This window comes from Crassostrea angulata, chromosome 8 (assembly GCF_025612915.1).
Source record: "Crassostrea angulata isolate pt1a10 chromosome 8, ASM2561291v2, whole genome shotgun sequence".
Taxonomy (NCBI): domain Eukaryota; kingdom Metazoa; phylum Mollusca; class Bivalvia; order Ostreida; family Ostreidae; genus Magallana; species Magallana angulata.
Window position 1 is genome coordinate 47,957,573 of NC_069118.1, and position 6,355 is coordinate 47,963,927.

The following is a 6,355-nucleotide window of genomic DNA, read 5'->3' on the forward strand; positions in this document are numbered from 1 at the left end:
GTTGTTCGACAAGAAAATCAAATGAAATCATGCATTTATTAATTTTTAATTTGTTGATTTAAAAGCCGTTGAATGACAACATATAGAATAGAACTTTTATTTTTCATTGCACTTGGAAGTGATATTTTAAATTTATTGATCTCCATAAAACAGTTACTCTAGTAAACGGGAATTAAATTTAATGCAAAATCTTACCTGGAGGACATGTTTTAAACAGTATTCAATCATTTACAAATAAATTTTAATCTTTAGAAAACAGAATCAAATAGTGGTGCATACATGATTTCAAATGTCGCCTAAAATATAACAGCATAACAAAAATTATCTTTCATACGTTATAGAAAGAAATGACCTTGTCTATTACAGAGTTGAAAGATTTCAGTTTTCCCTTCAGTATGGTAAGAAGACCTTCTCTTCCGCCTCTTTGCACCGCGAATTTCAAATGGTTTGACTGCAAACCATGTGCTGCCAGCGTAGAACTTTGACTCTTTGTCAGAATGTTTGAGGTTATTAAGTCAGTAAAACTCCCAATGTCTCTGTTCTTATTTGATAGTTTTTCGTTGTTTGCGATGACGTACTCGGTAGAAAAAACTGCATCGCGGAGTGATTCCTCCATATTTGGTTTGTTCGTTAGTAAGTTTTTCAACATTGATACATCATGTTTAGCATTGTCTGCATTTTAAGATTCAAAATCTGGTGCAAACGACTTAGCTAAATCTTGAAGTTTATATGACTGCTGATCGGGGTAAACTTTCTTAAACAATTTCACAGTGTCTGACAAACCGACGACGTTTTTTCACTAAGTCTATCAGACCATGTCCTGAAAAGCAGGATACTAAAATACGTGCATCGAATTGTGCATTGTGTGCTACAATCAAAGGGGAAGAAAACTTGTTCAGCCACGTAGCAAACTCTACTAGAGCTTGTCTCTCTCAATATGACGAAACTGGGGTCAACTCATAATACATTTGCAGTCCGTGCTTCGCTATCCTTGTTAGTTTTTGGATCGTTGGAGGAATAAAACCGTTAGAAGGTTGCGCGAATCTATTGAAACTTTCGTCAGAATGGAGAGGAGCTGCAGCTATCTGAATAATACTGCTACTTGTGGCTAAAATGAAAATATTTCATTACTAATAAATATCGATGTTCTAACAAAAACATTGTAATAGTTCACATTTTGAACCGAAGAGATTATTAAATGCGAATTGTTTTACTACATTGCAGGTTCAATATAACTGCATAAGTGAAAATTACTTACAGAATCCCGTAGTCTCCAGATCTGCCACATTGAGTGTAGAATCGGACACTTGAGCAGCCACAGGTTTCAGCTTTCTTGAACTTGTTGATGGTGTTGATGGGATTTCTGCTATTAGTTCCTCTTGTCTCTCGGGGGAAACAGCAAAATCTACACTAGTTTCGTAAGTTGTGCCTTCGTTTAGTTCCGACAACACCAATGAAGACTGTCGATCTTCTTTTAGACGCAGCCGATCTAATTTTGCCTGCCGTGAACTTTGTCGTGTCTGTTGCCGAGCTCTTTTTCGGTCAAGGTATCCTGCTCTCGTGGTTGTCCGTTTTCCAGGTGACAGGCAGCTGGCCTTGTTGACCTTTAAACAATTTAATTATACAAATACATGTATTAAAATTTGCTTTTTATATAACGGATTCAAAATATGGAATCTGTTAGTCTTTTATATACTTATGTTTATCGCAAACGCGTTTGGTATTACCTCTATAATAAAGCCGTGTCCTTCATTCTTCTGGGCAATGGCTGCAGCGACTCTAAATGAAAGGCTATCCGTTCCAGAATAGTGTTGAGATTTAGGTGCTTTCTTGGCAAACATCTGATTTAAGTTTTCATTTCCGTTGGAAGAGCTGAGGTTTGAGAGTTTCCCCGCATTTTCCGCATATTTGCTGAATACTTCATATAAGGACTCTTTGAGCATTTCTCCCTGTAAATTTCGGCCAAAGTTAAAACTCTTGTGTTGATTGGTGTCTGGATTTTTAATGTATCCACACCATGCCTCATAACATCCGCTGTGGTCACCAAAAGCATGGGGGACAGTCGCTAATAAATTAAATTTTGGCGAATTCCTTCCTCATTGCCTTTATTTTGTTCAATGGCGTAACTGAAGCATTTCTTGAAGTAATTGGTGTTGGCAATGGATAGCTTTTTGTGGACATCTCTGCATGACCTCGTAGAGAGAGTTGCTAAAATTTCGCAATATGTGACTTTTGTCGCTGCACATTTTTAGCTGGTCCGATACAGTATTTTTAGCTCTCACAAATGTAGTCGTATCATCGTCCATAATCAGAGTTTTTACATCTAACCCCTTATCTTTCAGTGATTTTAGGCATTTCACAGTCAGGAAAGGTTCCATACCTTTAGCAGACCCGCTCCAATTTTTTCTACAATGATGGACTGTTTTGGACGTATTTTTTACGTTTGTAGAGCTCAGATTTTACATTTTCGACATGTCTTGCAGGCAACGCCGAAAGAGAGACACTTCTTGGTGCTCTTCCCCAGAACAGTTACATGCCCTGTTACAAATGATGAAGTACAAATTTAAATATTTATTTTAAAATACACTAAGGGAGAGATTGACAGACGGACAGACAGACAGACAGACAGACAGACAGATAGATAGATAGATAGATAGATAGATAGATAGATAGATAGATAGATAGATAGATAGATAGATAGATAGATAGATAGATAGATAGATACGAGGGTTGTCCCAAAATAGCGTAGACAAGTGGCGTTATTCAGTTAATCGAAGACAAGGGAAGATGAAATTTGTACCACAAAGGGTTCAAGAAATTTGCATTCAAACAATGTTTTAAAATTGAATATTGTTTGAGATTAAATTAGAGAAATGTAAGCATGTTAGATCAGAAATTCGACATGCAGCGCAATGTCAAAAACAAAAAGTTAAAATCAACATAATGAATTGAAAATTAGGCGGAAAAGTACTTTTTGAATATAAAAATTCAAATAAAACATACACTGATATTTGATAATAATTCTTTTATTAACTCATAAAATGTTTTGGCTATAACAAAACTTTTAAATATTCTATAGCGCGTTTTGTGACAAGTTGAAAAGTTAACTGGTAATAAAATGACGTTGTCAGCGTTTTAGGCGGCGCAGCAGTAACTGATACAATATTGTAAAGACCACGAAATAAATTCTAAGCGGCTTTGGAAGTAAATGAAATTAACAAAATCGATGAGAAATGCGTTTTGTGAATAAGTAGTTAAACAACATTGAAAATATTTAAACAAGTATGATGACAATAAGTGGAAAAAAGAAACCCCGAACGATATCAATGGACGTCAAAATGTTGAACAACACATTTCGGTAAGACGGACGTTAGACAACAAGTAATACAGGGCAAGTTTGGAGCCGACAGATCGTTTGTACTTAGAAAATATTTAAAAACAAAACAAAACTAGAAATATATATTGAATGTGCACGCAGAGTACATGTTCAAAGATAATATTTTTTAAGACATTTTCGGAAATAAAACGTAAATGTTATCGTGAACGATGTGGAGGGCTTAGCAACAACGTAAAACCGGAAATTTTCGACGTCGCACATTGCGCCGCCTGACAAAACTTGTTGTTACTAATTATTCATTTTCTCGAGAAATAAATAAAGTACAGATTTGAACTTTTCAGCATTGTTTGCCAAAGGGTCATTGTAGATATCACAGAAGTCAAATGAAATTGTAGTGAACAGATTATAAATTATGTGTCCTGTCTACATTATTTTGGGACAACCCTCGTAGATAGATAGGAGGAGAAAGAAACAGAGATAAAGATACGGATACAATATGGTTTTGTCAATTATTCATAAGTATGGGTACAATTATTTTTTCAGTACTGTTTTCATTAGATTTTACCTTACAAACTATTGTAACTTCGCCCTGTTCCCCTCTTTTGCCATCCGCCGTCGCTAGAGACGGCACTTGAAGAACTTGGAGCGTCACCACTAATATCATAAAAACATTCCATTGAAATATCACTAATACCAAATTAATAACTTTTTTCGCGAAGTTTTAGATGTTGAACACCTGAAATAGCAGACATAACATTTAATATGACGTAGTTCTACATCGTAGTGTTTTTTTTACTTCACGAATTCAAATATTTTATGATATTGACATATCTGAAAGAAAATGGAAGCTCTCTCTCTCTCTCTCCCTCTCTCTCTCTTTTGTAAAAAATAAGTACATGTAATTCTGATTTAATCAAGAGGTTTACATTCTTCGCAATTCATACACCGTATATGTAACCACCACCCCCCCCCCCCACCCCCCACCCCCCCCCTCCAAAAAAAAAATATGATATTATGAGTTTACGGGAAAAGTGTCCTGCTATTAATGAAAAGGATGAATAAAAAAGAAGCAACATTGAGAATTTCAATAAGTCGGACATATTGTTGCTTTTTTTTTGAAACGGTAATTATAACCATTAAGAAGTACATGTATTGGACGATTATCACGATATACATTGTATCAGAGTAAAAAATATTGATGAAAAAAAGAATGGAGAAATAGCGCATTGATTACCGACACGCAATCCTTTCGAATCGTGGAAATAACCCATGTGGATATCGCTATTAATTACTTTTAAATTAGAATTTGATATGTTTATAGATTGAACTTATTATATTTTTCAAATTACACATTCTTTTATATTTTACACACCTGCTGCCATTTTTGTGTTGATGTAAAAGCAACGTGCTGGTCCTTTGCCGCTTGTTCTGTGGCGTTTTCCTGTGGGTACGGAATTCGTAGTACCGCGCTTTCGACATGCTACATAGAGAATATATGCCAATCCGTATTTTTTCTCACCGGTGCATGAAATGAGACTTAATGGTTCCTTGCAGATAATACATTCTTTTAATCCCCCTGCGAGCAATTTCAATTCGACAACTCGCCTTCCTACCTCCTAACTCTCTTCCAATCAGGTTGTTGCAGGTGCATGGTCTTCTTCAGTCATATTTTTTATTCGTGGCACTTTTCTTTACAACCAAATTATTGAGACTCGCTAGTTTTTTGTAGAAACGAATCTGCCTTTGAACTTCATTGTAACAAGGCTTTGACGGTTTGTCAATTATGACGCAATTTTATTAAAAAGATGACGTAATTTTAATATTCCGCTAAAACGATTTAAAATGTAATTATTTTTCAGAAACGGTAGAAACACCAGCATTTTAGTTCAAAGTTACACTCGCATTTTCCATCGTAAATAAGATCATAATTCAGTGCAATATACCGTAATTTATTTTATTTATGAAACAGTGCTTGTTCTATACTTAATATATAACACTGTATAAGGTTCTGGACATCCCTTTATTATTGCGATTACAGATATAATAAATAGATAACAGATCAATAAATGAATGCCCTGAAATGAAATATAACAATAGTAAGTGATATGTATAAAATACATTATGGACACAGTTATATTTTACTCTTATTAAAGGGCAATAACTCTTATATGTAATTATACATGTAATTACACATTTTATCCATACAGGTCATAAAAATGCTTTACAGCTATATATGAGATGTCTTTAAATTTGACATACGTTATAATAATAATGATAAAACATAATCCATACCATTCATATGGGAATGGGCAGTCCCACGCCCTATGAGTGTGCACTTTGCTATTATAGCTTACAGGTCAGGTCATAATAGTCTGAAAACTTTTCAGTGACTGACCACTTTAAAGCTAAAAACTCAAGTTTGTGTATCGGATAATTCCGCTCTGACTTGCTCAAACCTCTACTAGCATAAGCGATGACCCTCCTGGCTCCATCCTGTTCCTGGTAGAGAACAGCACCAAGCCCACTCATACTAGCATCTGTATGTAGTTCGAAGGGCTTGGTGAAGTCAGGGTAGCCAAGAATGGGTGCTGTTGTCAGTCTTTCCTTTAGAGTGCTGAAGGCTTTGTCTTGCTCTTTACCCCAATTCCACGAAGGTGGAGGCATTCCCGTTTTCCTCTAGCTTTTTTACCGACAGCCATGATGTCAATCAGTGGTCTTGCTATCTTGGAAAAAATCTTGATGAACTTCCTATAGTATCCAGCAAATCCAAGGAATTGTCGGACTTGTTCAGGGTTTGTCGGGATAGGCCAGTGTTCCACTTTCTCTATCTTGTCCGGATCAGCCTGTACCCCTTCCTCGGAAATAATATGTCCGATGTACTTGACCCTCTTCATTAGAATCTTCATCTTGGGAGACAACTTCAAACCAAACCTCCGAAATTGATCAAAAATCAACTTGAGGCGGTCAAAATGCTCCTCAATAGATCTTGAAAAAATGATGACATCATCTAGGTAGATA

General features: G+C 35.8%; 2 pseudogenes; both read right to left on the reverse strand.

The window, feature by feature from the left end:
- Positions 1–328: 328 nt before the first annotated feature.
- On the reverse strand, positions 329–1,857 carry LOC128161036 (uncharacterized; annotated as a pseudogene).
- Positions 1,858–1,973: 116 nt separating this feature from the next.
- LOC128161037 (uncharacterized) lies at positions 1,974–5,866 on the reverse strand (annotated as a pseudogene).
- Positions 5,867–6,355: the final 489 nt, after the last annotated feature.